We start from the raw sequence: 14,630 nt of genomic DNA on the forward strand, positions 1-14,630 counted from the left end.
GGAGAGTTTGAACTTACCAGCTATTAGTCCCCAGGGACCATCCTCAGGAGCAGCCAGAGCAGAACCTGCCACTGATCCAGGGTAGACAGTATACCAAGTTTGCCTCACTTTCTCATCCTGTCAGGAACTGGCTTCTACCTTTCTGTGGTGGGCTTGGAGGCAGGACCACAGTCTGAATCCATCCCCTTTAAGCATGAATTTACAGTGTATCTGTCGCTTTAAGAAACCCCACACTGACTGCCCCCAAGGATTCTACCCTGCGTAAAGTAGTTACTGAAGATGGGGGTTGGGGAGCAGATGTATCCCATAGGAAATTATCCCAGCAGAAACCAGACTCCAGACTGGTCTTATCTGTGTCACCGTTTTCCATGCCCCTCCAGTCTGGTTTTGTGCCAAAGCTGCTCCGCCGGAGAGAATACAGAAATGGAGTCGATTCAAAGCATCATTTCACATATGTTTTAACTTACTCAGCTACATGTATTTAAGAGAATTGTGCATGCTTTTTGTATATGTTTCTGTTAGAATTAGTTTAGAATTTAGGGATAATATAATCATTAGCAAATGTAAAAATGATAAGCAGTCAGTTGATCCTCCCTTGACATGATTGTTGTTTAGATAATTGTAATCAGGGGAGACAGTCAGGCTGAAAGTGTTAAGCACCCATTGTAAAACTGGACAGCGTAGTTTAGTGGTGTTGATAAGTGTGTCTTGAAGAAGAATGTAAACTTTGACCTGGCTATCTGGGAAACAAAGGAGAACAAGGACTGTGCCAGCATCCAATGGAACTCGAAGGAGAAGACGAGGTCATCCAATCAGAGGACAACATTGGACTGGATTAGCATCAATATTTGCCTATGTGTTTCTATAAAAGACTGGGTCAAGGGATAGTTATTTTGTCATACTTTATGTCCTGACAATTGACTTTGTCATAGTAGGGTTTTGAACTGGCCCAGAGCTCTGTAATATTTGTATCTTGAATTGTTTTCTATTTGCTAAATACATTTTGAAATTGGCATTTTTCTCCTTAAAGTCTTCATTCAGAGAACACGTAGATCGACAGTGACACACTTGAGAATATTGCGATTCAACAGTATTTAAGTGTTTTCTAATGTTTTGATGAAAGCAAAGCCAGATTTGAAACTTAGTTTTTAAAAATATCTTTAAATCTTTGTGATGGTAGGATTATTTGATGTTAAAATGATGGCATCAAACCACTTTTATTAATTCTTTCAAATATGCAATGTAATTCTTTATTCCTTCAGAACCCACTACTGTCAGATCACTTTGATCACTTTTACATTTATGATTAAGGGTTCTTCTATGCTCAGAACACAGTCTCACTATAGCAGATATCTTTCAGATAATGCTGTAGTTAAGTTTAAGGAAGCGATCCCTGTGCCAATCCCAGGACTACTGTGTGATTCCCCAGGGATCAATCATTATAATCTTAGCCCTGCCGAGGTCGACTCTATTGCTGAAGGTGCAGCAGCCTCACTAAGAATCACGCTTGATTCTGTGGCCCCCTGAAAAAGAAAATAGTAAATCAGAGGAGGTTGCCCCCTGGTATAATTCACACATTAGGACCTTCAAGGAGAAAGTGCAAAGAATAGAAAGGAAGTGGTATACTTGTAAAATATATAGCTACCATTTAGCCTGGAAAGACTTGTCTGGTAGTTTATAAAAAAGGCCCTCCTTCAAGCTAGAACATCTTATTTTTCTTCTTTAATTGAAGAAAATCAGAATAATCCCAGGTTTCTTTTCAGCACTGTGGTCAAATTGACCAAGAGTCACAGTGTTTTAGATCTACGCCTCCCTTCCTCCCTTAGTGGTGAAGACTTCATGAGCTTCTTCACTGATAAAGTTCTAGCTATCAGAGAAAAAGCTAACCAAGCAATCCCAGCAGCTGCTGGACCATCACCAGATGTGCTGACTGTGGGAACATACAGGGTCTCTAACGAGCCCTTAAAGTCCTTCACCCCTAGATATTTTTATGAGGCGTCTTTGCTAATTCAGAAATCCAAGTCCACCACGTGTCTCTGAGATCCCATCCCAACACACCTGTTGAAGGATGTTTTACCAATGGTAGGCAGTTCTATCCTTGACCAAATCAATTGTATTGTTCTTTAGTGCAGGTTATGTACCCCGGTCCTACAAGGTGGCAGTGATTAAGCCGTTGCTTTAAAAAAAAAATCACTGGATCCTGATGTATTCGCAAATTTTAGGCATATATCCAACCTTCCTTTTATCTCTAAAATTCTTGAGAAGGTGGTGGTGACTCATTAGAATCATTATAATAAAGTTATCTCTTATTTGCTTTTACCTTGTTATATTCTTTATTCTTGTTATATTGTTTCTCATTACTTAATGTTTCTTATTATTTGTTAATGCTTAATGTTCATGATGCTTGATGTATGAGCTCGCATCCCTCTGTTCAAGGATGACCGGAATGCAGCTGCTGTAAGGAGTATTAGGGAGTGACATTAACTGGAGACAGCGCTGCAGAGAACAACATGGGAAGACACCGAGAAGCAGGAGGGTTCCTTCTTTGATGTGTCTGTTCATAGCAATTACGGAAGAATGTGCTGTCTGCGAGCCAAGCTAGTTAATCAGTGAAGATCTACTCATATACTCACCATTATGGTTTACCTTCTTTGTTTTGTATGGGACCTGCTATCTTGTGTTTCCCTCTCCCTTTAGGCACATTTGAATTCTGTGTAACTAGGGACCTCCTAATCTCAATAAAAGAGGGACGGTGGAAGATGTGTCTCAGGACTTGTTGGAGATCTGTAACTGAGCACATCTCTCCGTCCTCCATGCTGCAAGTAAAACTTAAAGCTGTTGTCTTTGATTCTCTCATGTTTTAGGTCGTTCGAACCTAACATCTTGGTCCTTCGAGCTGGATTCCAACATACCTGAGGGGTCCAGTGGGTGAGGCTGAACCTCAGGAAAGACCGTGGCCACAGCAGGCCGCCTAGGTGTGACCTAAGATACCCTTTTCGGGACTGGGCTTCAGCTCCCTGCTTGGATCCTGACAGTTGACAGAAATCCAGGAGGAAAGGCAACAGTGGTGAGCATGTTTTGAATTCAAAAGAGTGTGTGATGATTGTTGGGGACTTAATGTAAAATTGCGTTAAACACTAAGGCAGTGTTTTGGGAGAGAGGAACCCCAAAATCCTCTGTAAAACGCAATAAGAAACAAACCCTGTGAATACTAGTCAAAGGCAGGTAAATAAAGAGTACTAAGGTCAGTACTAAGGCAGGGCGAGGGAGTCCTGGCTGCATGTAAAAGAAAACTAAAGTCATGACAAATCATATAAAAGAGTGATTGTGAGTGTGAAAGGATTGTTAAATACCACTAGGTATTTTCAATTATACCAAAGCAGTGGGACAGTAAGTGATAAGGCCCTTGTGGATGCACAGGCTGCATGCACAAGACTCTCCACTCGAAAGAGTTGAAGTGAGAAGTACCACAACGGTTAATTAATTATCACCCCACTGAGATCAACATCCCAGTTTTAGGACACCCTATGTGCAAGACTGGACCAAATTCTTAATTAAAAACAAAAGGGAAAACTGTAAATTAGGATAAGGTTAACTCATAAAATAATAAAAATAATAACAGAGAGAAAAGAAGAGCTGAAGTTAAAACCTAATCCTCCAAAAATGGGGACAAGTAACAGCAAACTAAGTCCCAGAGATGAATTGCGGTGTAAGGACTGGAAATTCATCGATGAACAAAATCCAAAGAAACTCGCTAATCTAGGTAAGTGGATAACTGATTATGGATTCAAAGGACAGCTAAACTCGCAACAAATAACAGTCCTACAAGATAAAATAAAACAGCAAACTAAAAATAATCCGAAAAAGATGAAAAAATGCAGTTATGAGGATACCGGGTTTTGGTTGCAAACAGCATTAAAAAGAGAAGAGGGACAACACAGTTCAAAAATACAGGTGGAGGACTAAGACATTAGAGAGTTGATTGAAGAACTCTGCTAGTCCTGTGTTTATCATTTTGCTCATAAGAAAACAAAGTACTGGTGATCAGGGGACAAAAGACGGGTTTCATCCCTTAAAACTAACACGGCTGTGCAGATATTGCACAGTAGAAGGCCGTGTTAGTGTCCTCCCTTTGACTGTGTGCCAGAGAACTTTTCTGTGAGACCACATAGTACAAAATGCTGCTGTTCCAGAAAAAGGATATCGAACTTGAGGGAGATGAAAAGTTCATGGAAGGATATGCAGAAGGTTCGGGGAAAATAAGTCAGGAAAGGTGGAGAACAAAGTTCAATTTTTCAGGCAAACTCTGCTCTACAGATATTCTGGAGTTACAGACAAACCTGAAAATTGAGGCATTAAGTATAGACAAAAAGAAGAAGAAAGAGAAATATTGAGCCATGGTGTAACAGGAGGGATGGTACGACAGATACAGCAGCACTATACAGCCTATGGATTTAATTCTTATTCAAAAAAAATTTGTAGAACATGTCTGACATGTGCAAGACACAATTCACAAGGAAATCTGAGACCAAGAAGAGGAAAATTTCCTGCTCCCCAATATCCATTCCAAACTATACATATGGACTTCATAGAATTAAATAAAAGTGAAGGAAAAAATACCGTCTGGTCATAATAGTCCATTTCCAAAATGGATAGAACTATTTCCAACAAAAACAGATGCTTTAACAGTTGCTAAAGCGCTCTGCGAAGACATCATACCCAGATATGGTTTCGTTTCATTTTGTTTTCTGCCGCTTATCCAGATCCGGGTCGCGAGGGCAGCAGCTTCAGGAGGGATGCCCAGACAGCCCTCTCCCCGGCCACTTCCATCAGCTCTTCCGGAGGAACCCCCAGCCGCTCCCAAGCCAGGCGAGAGATGTAATCTCTTTAATCACTCTGAGACATGTCATCTCCAGAAGTACTCGGATGACACAGTCATAGTCGGGTGTGTGGGGAATGGACAGGAGGATGAATACAGGGACCTTGTGGAGAGTTTTGTCAGGTGGAGCAGGGAGAACCTTCTGCAGCTCAACGTGACGAGATGGTGGTGGATTTCAGAAAAAGCAAGTCCCCTCCCTCCCCAGTCTGCATTAGTGGGAAGGATGTGGAAATAGTCTCATCCTACAGGTTCCTGGGTGTCCAGCTGGACAATAAACTGGAGTGGTCCACAAACACCGATGCTGTTTACAAGAAGGCCATGAGCAGACTCTATTTCCTCAGGAGACTCAGGTCCTTCAGTGTTTGCAGCAGGATGCTCTACATGTTCTACCAGTCTGTCAGCCTGGCTAGCACCATCTTCTTTGCTGCAGTGTGCTGGGGTGCAGGCATTAAAGCTAAGGATGCCAACAGACTTAACAAACTCATTAAAAAGGCAGGGTCTGTTGTTGGCTGTAGACTGGCAAACGAGGTGGTGAGGGACAGGATGGTGTTGAAAATGCGGACAATCATGGACAATCCCTCCCACCCCCTCCATAACACAATGGACAAACTGAGAAGCAGCTTCAGCAACAGACTCCTGGAGCCTCGCTGCTCTAAGGAACGGTACAGGAAGTCATTCCTTCCGTCCGCCATCAGACTGTATAACTCATCCTAACCCAGCCAATAACAATAATTGTGTAATGTTTATGTTGTAATTTTATTTCTATTTTGTTCTATATTTATGTATATATGCTTATAATGCTTATAATATGTATATATTAGATTATGTATATATTATATATATATGCCTATAATATATGCTGTATATATGCTTATAACGTTCTAATCTTATCTGTATTTATTTATTCTGTTTCTATACTTTGTATAGGTTGCTACTACAATTCAATTTCCCCACGGGGATGAATAAAGTACATCTTAATCTTAATCTCTCCACCTAGTCCTGGGCCAGCCACGAGGCCGCCTCCCGGTGGGACATGTCCGGAACACCTCTAAAGGGAGGCGTCCGGAAGGTATCCTAGCCAGATGCCCGAGCCACCCCAACTGACTCCTCTCGATGTGGAGGAGCAGTGGTTCTACTCCGAGCCCCTCCCGGATGTCCGAGCTTCTCACCCTATCTCTGACAGAGGCCTGTCAGGTGATCATGTTTCTGGGCCCCGGCAGCCTTGGCCTATAGCAGCATAGCTAAGATGTTAACTAATGATTAGATGACCCCTTAAGTATGATAATTTGTCTGTCTATGATAATAACTGGAACTACAGAATTAGTAACATAAGATTTTTCAAAATCAGATTTTTGCTTTTGAAACCCAGACCAGAGGCATAAAACCTCTCTAAAACTATTATCCTGGGCTAGGCTGGAGTTAAAATGCCAGTATACCATCAGAAACAGTCAGAGTATGAAATGTGGCAATCATCTAGACAAAAAAAGGATATTTCTCTTTCTCTTTGTATTTGTTTTGGCTGCCAACCTTGGTGATGTTGTCCCCAGTGATGCCAGATCACATTGAGCAGCCCAGCAGGAGAAGGAGTAGAAACCATGTTACGTCCCCTTTGGCTCCTTCCTGCCACCAGGGGCCAGTCGGCACCGCATTGCGTGAATCCATTCTCCTTTGCTTTCAACCTTTACAGCCGTCCTGGTGACCAATAGCATGTGGCATGGACCTTTCCACCTCAGAGAAATAGAATGATTTTCCAAGGATTAAATTAGTACATAATCACCACACTGAAACAGATGAATAGGCTTCTTAGATGGTTTTGAGAGCCTGTCAGAAACCTGTAAGTGGAACCTCATCAAATTCTCACTCAGATACTTCACATAATCAATCCTATAACCATCCAACCACATTATAGTGATTTTATGTGGGTCAAAAGTGGACTCACCTCTGCAAACATACTGTAGACCTCCTGATAAGTTAGCCCCGCCACAGCGTTTGGTATGCTGCAGATCAAGTATAGTGTGCTGTACATAAAATGTATGTTCCTATTTACCTAACCTTATTTTTATTTTAAAATCTATATTTTCAATGTGTTATGTTAGCATCATACATGTTGGTGTGAGGTGGGCTCTTGATGACATAGGGCCCTTTCAGGAGGTTTTCCCCCATAATGTCATTGGAAATTGCCTCTCATTGTTGTTTAAGGGGGATGGACTACGGCCACTGCATCTCATACATCTTTGTAAATTTGGTAGAAATGGCCCACGGGTCCAAGAGCATAAGAGCCCCATAAGAGCATTGCCTGTTCACAAGCTGTCCCTTTGGCTGAAATGACTGTGCCCACTGGAGAAGACAACTTTGCCATTTCAGTGAATAATTCAACAGAAGTGCTGTCATGGTTTGATGATGAAGGTGCATAACCTCTCTATCTGGCTTTCATAAAAGATTTATTTTTATAAATTTATGTTCTATTTGTTCATTGGCTGTTGTGTATATAGCCTGTTGTAAAATTTTACTTGATGTTTTTTAGATAATAGTTATATCTTTCTATTTTTCTATATTAACAGATTCTGTCTGTTTTTTTAATATATACACTTTTATGTCTGCACTTTATTGTCTGTGTGCTGATTTAACAGTGATTTTTCCCTTCTGTGAGACAAGATCAAGGGCCATATTTCACTATTACCACTAGAGGGAGACGAACCACATTGGAATGAAACAGAACAGGGCTGTCCTGCCCCACCCACAGCTCAACTGTTCTGGGGCCACTCATGTTCATGAGGTAAAGAACACATTCAGCGTTTGTCGCCAGATATATGATAATTATGGACGTTTTAAGATCTACGTGATGAACATTGACATTCACTTTAAAAGGCCAAATATATGGAGCTAGTTTTGATATTTCCACTGCTCTCCACAAAACATAAAATGTTGAAGCTTCAGAGCCCAGAATTTCCAGTGAAGCAATGTAATGCTAAATAATATATGCTAGATAATAAAGCCCTATAGACACACAAACACAGGGAGAAACTCCAAGCCTCACGAGCACAAACCATGACACAACTTTTAAAATTTCATTGCATTTATTGCTGAAAGTTAAAGAAATGCATGCACCGAAAGAACGAAAGAAAAGTTATTTCTTTTTGTGTTGGACTTTTAACAGAAATGTAACCTATGTTCGGCAGCAATTGGAACTTTGTACATTACAGAAACCAAACAAATGCACGACCAACTTTTCAAGATTTTATTTAAAAAATGTCTGCAAAAACATTGCAATTTTTAACAGTTGTCTCTCGTGCAGTTTAACAGTTGTTGTTAGAATTTTAAACCTAAGGAATAAATTATTTCCTTTTCCTTGTTTTTCCTCTTGGAAAACAAACATTTGGGCCTTCAATGAAATCAGTGAAAAGAAATTGCAACCAAACTTTCCAATCTTCAACTATTTTCAAGAGTAACATTTCCAAAGACAGCTTTGTGAACAAAGCAACCTCCAGGATCCAGGTGAGGATTCAAGAGGAGATGGGAAAAGCTGCTCTGCTCCACTTTTGTGCCCTCTGTGTTGGAGAAAAATCCTCTCTGTAAACAGGAGAAAAACAAATCATTCACACTTAATTTCTTTATTGAGCACAATTATTTTCAAACCTAAATAACATCCTCACTGAAACAGGTTTGACATCAGCCTCTGTCTCAACGCATCAATTCCCCGATAATAGTCTGCTTAGACATTACAGGGAATAAATATCAGAGCTCCACCATAGAAAGAGAGTCCACAGGAGGATGCTGGGGAGGAGATGGATGGAGCTCCAAATAGCAGCACAAAGTAGCATGGAGCAGCAGAGCAGCAAGAGGCAGTGTGCCCTTTTTTGTCTGTTTCCAGGCTGGGCGGGGCTGCTTCCTGGTTCACTCCCATCGTGCGATCTACACACCTGCAACTCATCTCCAGATAACCAGCTACACCACCCTCCTGTTTTAAAATGCTGGTCTATGCTTCTATCTCTGGCAATTCATTGTTCAACCTGTTGTGATTGCTCATTCAGATGTCTGTTTGTGCCACCCTGTCTGCTGAGATGAAGAGTTTTTCAACTTTTGTGGGATTCTGCTGCCACATTTTCAATAAAGTTTACTTTGGTCAAATCTATTCCTGTGTGTGTCTGCTGCTCCTAACAGGCAGCAATGCACCAAAGAGCAGTGTCAGAGCAGAGCCACTGAGATTGACCAGGTAACCTGGGGGGGTTTAAATAAGGAGGGGAGCACCTGATGGCTGAGCCAACCAGAAGTTGCTTCATTAATGACAAAAAGCTGCTGACTGATACTACTGGTGAGAGAACTAGATGTACTGCTACTTTCAGCAGCAAGCAGTGTTCTGGCCTTAATAGGCCTCAAAAACAAAACCAAATCACTTGCTTCCGGAAACTTGAAATTATCAGTTGTCTCGATGACAAGGTCTTCTCCAAAATGTCTTCTGATAACTCAGGAAGGTGTAGTGTCTGAAGCCTGTGTATCTATTCTCTGCAGGTCTTGACTACTGTAAGAACTTAAATTGTTTTCCAGCTGTGTATCTATTTTCTGCAAGCCTGGACTTCTGTAAGACCTCAATGTATTTTTCAGCTAGCTTAGCGCCATCTCACACCTGTTCCATATGTTTCCTGCTCTTTTGTCTTGTCATTAGCTTTTGATAGATGTCTTTTTTTTCTTGTATAAGCAACTTCTATTGGGGATGTGCTCAGGCTCCCGATCAAAATGATCTGGATTTGTAAATCCCCCTATCCTGGTCATAATAATCTATCCCAGTTTTTCAAAACCTTGCAGGATAGGATCAAAATGATCCTGATCCACCTGGATAGGGATTTCCAAATCTGTCCCTCCCACTGGATCATTGCCAGGAAACAGGAAGTGATGTGTTTAAAAACAAAATAAAGCGCCATGTGTCAAACTAAAAGTCACATTTTATTTAAAGATTTTACCACTATCTACTTAGATGTCAATGTTATAACTTTAAAATAGTAACTCATGTCACAATAAATCAATATAATTTTCAACAAATCAATCCTGAATATTTTATTAAAAAAACAAAATCAAACAATATAGGTATCATGACTTTTTACTCATGTTTTTTTCCAAAATGAAATCAAACTGTATTATGTTGAAATTGTACCATTCTTTATGAAAAATACAAATTAACCATGGCCCTTTTGACTGCTCTCCCAGCTGGTTCGTCAGTTTGATGTGGTTGTGGTGCCTCTATCAGACCTTCTGGAAGTGGAATGTCGTCCTCATCCATGGGCACTCTTCTTTTTTGTGCTATATTGTGCAACACAATACATGCACAAATAATATTGCAGGCTTCTTTGGGCTCCACACGGATATAATTAAGGCAGGCAAATCTCCATTTAAGTATACCATTGATGCGCTCAATTGTCCCCCTTATAGATGTATGAGCATAGTTGAAATTTTGTTGCGAGTTGCTTGTGACTGTTGCAAAAGGTGTCATCAGCCAACGAAGAAGAGGGTAACCACTGTCACCAAGGATGATTCCATCTGGAGTGTTTTGTTGAAACCGGTGGTATATGTGGCTTTCTCTTAAAATCTGAGAATCGTGTACAGACCCTGGCCATCGTACAACACAATTTATTATCCGGAGGTCAGCATTCCCAATCAACTGCACATTTATACTATGGCGCCCCTTCCTGTTTACAAATTCCCACTCTCTTTCATGAGGGTCTTGAATGTGAAAATGTGTGCAGTCTATCACACCAATAGTGTTTGGCATTCCTGCTATGGAAAATACCTGTTTTTTGTTTTGTAAATTTTCTTCTTCATTTTCAGGAAATTTCACATACTCATTTAATAAACTTGAAAGAGCTCTTGCCACAGAATGCACCACACATCCCACTGTTGATTTTGTGACTCCAATGCTATCTGCAATAACTTCAAAAAACGATCCACTTGCAAAAAAACGAAGAGCAATCAACACCTGTTCCTCCACAGTCAAGGCATGGCTCCTCACTGTTGGTCTTTGAAGATGAGGGCGAAGAACATCACATAAATAAATAATACCCTGTGTTCCAAAACGATATATTGAATTAAGTTCTTCATCCGAGTACTGCAGAAGTAAATTTGGTTGTTCAGTATATTTCCGAGGCTTGTATTGCCTCTGGGCACTTCCTGTCTTCTCAATCGTTCGTTGGTTGCACTGTGCACCGTGTGTTGTATTCACTTTACTTAATATTGAACACTTGGTGTGTTGTATTCACTTTACTTAAAATTTGAACACTTGGGACATTCTAGTCACCTGATAACAACAGTGAGAAACAACCCATATTAAACAAATACAGGGCTTCGCTGACTATTAGCATTAGCATGGCCTCACCGTCTGTTTCACCCGGTGTCTTTGTCTGTTCAGCGTGTGAAATGTTTATTTACTCCTCTGCCTCCTTTAGTGAAGGGAATAGGTGCAGAAAGTGTCGTTTATTTACAGCTATGGAGGTGAGACTTAGCGAGCTTGAGACGCAGTTCCGTAGCTTGGAGTTAGCTGGAGTTGCATCAGGTAGACAGGAGAAGCAAGCTGCTGCAGAGCCGCCTAGCGTAGCTTCAGCAGCAGCCGAGCAGCCAGCTAGCCAGGGCTGCTGGGTGACGGTTTGCAGGAAGCGTAGCCCAAAACAAAGGCCCACGGTGCACCACCAACTGCTTCCCGTGGCTAACCGTTTTTCCCCACTCGGCGACACACCCGCTGAGAAACGGACCCTGGTAATTGGCGATTCTGTTTTGCGCTACGTGAAGCCGGCTCCAGCGACCATAGTTAAGTGCATTCCGGGGGCCAGAGCGGGCGACATAGAAGCAAATTTATGTCTGCTGGCGAGACGTAAACGTAAATTTGGTAAAGTTATTATTCACGTCAGAGCCAACGACACCCGACTTCGTCAGTCAGAGGTCACCAAAATTAACATAGAATCGGTGTGCAACTACACAAAAACGATGTCGGATTCCATAGCATTCTCTGGTCCCCTCCCCAATCTAGCCAACGATGAGGTGTTTAGCCGCATGTCATCGCTTCGTCGCTGGCTTTCACGGTGGTGCCCCGAAAACCAGGTGGCCTTTATAGAGAATTGGAGCACTTTTTGGGGATAACCTGGTCTGATTAGGAGAGACGTGTCCATCCCACACGAGATGGTGCCTCTCTCATTTCTAGTAATTTGGCTAATTTTATTAGACCCAAAGTGACCTGACAAACCAGGGTCCAGACCAGGATGCAGAGTTGTAATCTTACACACCTCTCTGCTGCTTTCATAGAACCCTCATCCACCAACAATAACATGTTTAACACTATAGAGGTAGTCTCTGTTCCACGGTTAAAAGTTCACCAAGCACAGAGCAGGGGAGCGGTCAATCACCATAATCATATTAAAATTAATACTAAAGCACAAGTTGGAGAAACTAACATCACAATTAAATGTGGACTGTTAAATATTAGATCTCTTTTGTGTAAATCCCTGTTAGTGCACGACCTGATAGTGGATCATCACATTGATCTATTTTGTCTTACTGAAACCTGGCTTCAGGAGGAGGAGTATGTTAGCTTAAATTAATCTACTCCTCCTACCCATCTTAATTATCACATTCCTCGTGTTACTGGTCGAGGAGGGGGAGTGGCAGCAATCTATCACTCCAAGTTATTAATTAATCATAGACCAAAACATGGCTCCAGTTCATTTGAAAGCCTGAATCTTGGCATCACCTTTCTGAACTGGAAGGCAGAAAAGCCACTTCTGTTTGTAGCTGTATATCGGCCCCCTGCTGGGCCACATTCAGAGTTCCTTTCAGTTGGTTTCCTCCAGCAGATAAACCAACCAACTCATAGCTTCAACCACACCCTAGATCTAGTTCTGACTTATGGTGTTAAGGTAGACCATGTGTCAGTGTTCCCTCAGAACCCAGTCCTGTCAGACCATTCTTTGATCACTTTTACATTTATGATTAAGGATTCGTCTATGCTCAGAGAACAGTCTTACTATAGCAGATGTCTTTCAGATAATGCTGTAGCTAAGTTTAAGGAAGCGATCCCTGTGCTAATCCCAGGACCACTGTGTTTCCCAACAGATCAATCATGATAATCTTAGCCCTGCTGAGGCTGACTCTATTGCTGAAGGTGCAGCAACCTCACTGAGACTCATGCTTGATTCTGTTGCCCCCCTGAAAAAGAAAATAGCAAAAATCAGAGGAGGTGTGCCCCCTGGTATAATTCACATATCAGGACCCTCAAGCAGAAAGTGCCAAGACTAGAAAGGAAGTGGGATTCTTGTAAAATAGATAGCTACCATTTAGCCTGGAAAGACAGTCTATTAGTTTACAAAAAGGCCCTTCGCAAGGCTAGAACAGCTTATTTTTCTTCTTTAATTGAGGAAAATAAGAACAACCCCAGGTTTCTTTTCAGCACTGTGGCCAAATTAACCGAGAGTCACAGTGTTTTAGATCCACGTATCCCTTCTTCCCTTAGTGGTGAAGACTTCATGAGCTTCTTCACTGATAAAGTTCTAGCTATCAGAGAAAAAGCTAACGAGGCCATCCTTACAACTGGACCATCACCAGACGTGCTGACTGTGGGAACATACAGGGTCTCCAACAAGCCCTTAAACTCCTTCAGCCCTATATATTTTTCTGAGGCGTCATCGCTAATTCAGAAATTCAAGACCACCATGTGTCTTTTAGATCCCATCCCAACACACCTGTTGAAGGATGTTTTACCCTTGATAGGCAGTTCTATCCTGGACCAGATCAATGGTTCTTTGGTGACAGGTTATGTACCCCAGTCCTACAAGGTGGCAGTGATTAAGCCGTTGCTTAAAAAACCATCACTGGATCCTGATGTGTTAGCAAACTATAGGCCGATATCCAACCTTCCTTTTATCTCTAAAATTCTTGAGAAGGTGGTGGTGACTCAGTTACTGGAGCACCTGCAGAGAAACAGCCTGTTTGAGATGTTTCAGTCAGGCATTAGAGTTCACCACAGCACAGAAACAGTACTTATTAAAGTTACTAATGATCTTCTTATAGCTTCAGATCATGGACTGGTCTCTATGCTGGTTCTGCTGGACCTCAGTGCTACTTTTTATACAGTTGATCACAGCATCCTGTAACATAGACTGGAACATATGATTGGGAATAAAGGGACAGCACTAGACTGGTTTAGGTCATATTTATCTGATAGATACCAGTTTGCTCATGTCCATGGTGTTCCCTCCTCATACAGTAGGGTTAGCCACGGAGTTCCTCAAGGTTCTGTACTTGCACCATTCCTCTTCACATTGTACATGCTTCCCTTAGGAAACATTATTCGGCAGCATGGGATAAATTTTCATTGTTATGCTGATGACACTCAGCTTTATTTATCCATGAAACCAGAGGAGACAGAGAAGTTAGTGAAGCTTCAGACCTGTCTTAAAGACATAAAGTCCTTGATGTCTTCAAATTTCGTCCTCCTTAACTCAGGAAAAACTGAGGTCATGGTGTTTGGTCCTGAACCTCTCAGGGATAGATTAGATCACATGATCACTCTAGATACCATCTCATTAACATCTAGTCTCTCTGTGAGGAATCTAGGAGTAATTTTTGACCAAAATCTCTCCTTCAACTCACACATTAAAACAGTCTCTACAAGTGCCTTTTTCACTTGAGGAACATCACAAAGATCAGGAAGCTACTGATGCAGCATGATGCTGAAAAATTAGTCCATGCATTTGTTACTTCCAGGCTGGACTAT

At 41.6% G+C, this 14,630-nt stretch overlaps 1 long non-coding RNA gene across 1 annotated transcript; it reads right to left on the minus strand.

The window, feature by feature from the left end:
• Positions 1–8,102: 8,102 nt before the first annotated feature.
• Positions 8,103–9,083, minus strand: LOC130531848 (uncharacterized). The gene is made up of 2 exons (XR_008952214.1): positions 8,533–9,083; positions 8,103–8,449 (listed from the first exon to the last, which is right to left on the minus strand). It is a non-coding gene; the product is annotated as an uncharacterized LOC130531848 (long non-coding RNA).
• Between the last annotated feature and the right edge of the window lie 5,547 nt (positions 9,084–14,630).

The sequence above is a fragment of the Takifugu flavidus genome, chromosome 9 (assembly GCF_003711565.1).
Source record: "Takifugu flavidus isolate HTHZ2018 chromosome 9, ASM371156v2, whole genome shotgun sequence".
Taxonomy (NCBI): domain Eukaryota; kingdom Metazoa; phylum Chordata; class Actinopteri; order Tetraodontiformes; family Tetraodontidae; genus Takifugu; species Takifugu flavidus.